Source organism: Octopus bimaculoides, chromosome 23 (assembly GCF_001194135.2).
Source record: "Octopus bimaculoides isolate UCB-OBI-ISO-001 chromosome 23, ASM119413v2, whole genome shotgun sequence".
Lineage (NCBI taxonomy): Eukaryota > Metazoa > Mollusca > Cephalopoda > Octopoda > Octopodidae > Octopus > Octopus bimaculoides.
In genome coordinates this window covers 23,971,952-23,974,253 of record NC_069003.1, presented here as the reverse complement: position 1 = coordinate 23,974,253, position 2,302 = coordinate 23,971,952, and positions in this window count along the sequence as shown.

Below are 2,302 nucleotides of genomic sequence, written 5' to 3'. Positions count from 1 at the left end.
CTTGTTCTTGTTCTTGTTTCAACCATGGCTGCCTCTGCGTAGTTATTTGTGTTGTTGTTTACTTTGTAAAGCAGTAAGGGGAGAGGGTTGCTAACACATCACCCTCTACCCACATTTTTCCCATCCATATCTTTACCATATGGGGCCCTAACAAAATCTGATTATAGGTGTAGATGCAAATCTATCTAATTACTTGTTTCCTAAAATCAGGCATAACTTGGCGATCGGTTGACTTACAACACCGTTCTTAGTCTTGAGTTTACTTGGTAGAATGTGTTTGTTAACTTGACACGGTCAAGGTGAGTTCTGATTGGCTGTATGCAAATTAGTGCATTACTGGGGTCCGGAACTCTCGTAGGAAAAATTTTTCGCAGCCTGAACTTGTGCCTCAGAGGGTAACTTTCTAGGTGCAATCACATGGCCCTTCATGACCTAAGAGAGTCTTTACTCTATGTATATGTATATACCTGAGTGTATATGTGTATATGAATGACCGTATACATCATCATATTCGTCCGAACATGATGATGTATACGCGAACCTTCTAGCCATCCTTGAGAAAACGTTAAAAAGACGGGTCAGTTTCTCGTTGGCTGCATGCAACTCTTTTCAAGCACAAGTGCAGACGGTGAGTGGCGTTGTTACTGGTTTGAAAATGAGGAATCTAAAAAAAATTTTAATCATAAAAATAATGAAAAATAATATAATTTTAAAAATAGGATTATTGATGAGCAAACAAAATGTTTTGAAAGATTTCCTACTTATTAACAAAAAAACTGATATGGCTGAAATCTTTGTTGTAAACGCGTGTTTAAAAATACGCGGATCTCACGACGTGTATATGAACAATGCGGCCCATAAAGACTCTGCAATTTGAGATACAGTGTAATACGCATATTCTGGTGATTTCTTGTCTTAGAATCTTCATCAACCTACAAAATTTAATATTCCTCGTAGGTTATTAAATATGATCACTCTCCTACAGAAATAACGTATAATACGCAAAAATTACAACGTATGTATAATGATTACACTTTTCCGAAAATCTGCTAATCATTCGCTTTTAATAGATACACTTGTTTACGTGTGATATGCTATCAGATTTTTAGTCAGTTACAGGTGAAGCGACTACAGAAGGGAAGCAATGGCTGACTCTTTATCGTCTGCTTCAATGAATATTCAGTGGTTAATATCAAAGCATAACGGAGTCTCTCCAGTAAATACGAATACAGAGAAACAAGAGATGGCTGAACACACACGCACATACATACATACATACATACATACATACATACATACAAACAGACAGACAGACAGACAGACAGACAGACAGACAGACAGACACACTCACATACATATCTATATATACACAGACAAACATGTAATATTTATAATACATATACACAAACACGCATGGGTATAAGCTTGCAAATGTGCAAATGTGTTTTTGTGTATGTATATGTACTTGCGTGTGTGTGTGTGTGTGTGTGTGTGTGTGTATACGTGAGTGTTTGTCTGTGTCTGTGAGTATGTACGTGAACATGTATATGTGTGGTGGTGGTGGTAGGGTTTCATGCGCGAGCGTTTTCCGTTAGAACCACGCACGATCTATCCTCTACTAAATTGAATATATATCAATTATATATCAATTTTCTAAGACAGCGAGCAGGCAGAATCATTAGCACGCCGAGAAAAATGCTTAGCGGTATTTCGTTCGTCTTTATGTTGTAAGTTCAAATTCCGCCGAGACCGACTTTGTCTTTCGGAGTCGCTAAAATAAATACCAGTTGAGCACTGGGGTCGATGTAATCGATTTACCATTTCCCCCAAATTGCTGGCCTTGTGCCAAGAGTTGACACAAATTATATATCAATTCGGGACTGATAGCCTTTGCAGAACAACTGTTGTCAGTGATAGGAAGAGTACAGCTATCAGCGGAATCTATCATTGAGATTGTACCACCTCCTTCCCTTAACAGGGAAAGGAAGGCCTGTTTTTTTAGAAACAGTATGGAAGACGCGTGTGAAAGGTATAGTGACAGGTACCTTTGTCTCCGGCCAGGGGTTGGTTAACTTTTTTAGTTACCACCTCAGTAGTAAGATCAGGCTGGAGAGGAAGTGCCTGTCACGGGATATGTTCGCGAAAAGATGGAAGTCTGTGGAGTGCAAGCTGAGTGCGAGCACCAACTATGTGGGGTCATTAGGAAATAAAAGTTCTACTAGGGTAGTCGGGTACCCCCTTCTAGTTATCTCATTGCGAAATGCAATGATTTCGATTTTGAAATTTTTAATTTGATTTTTAA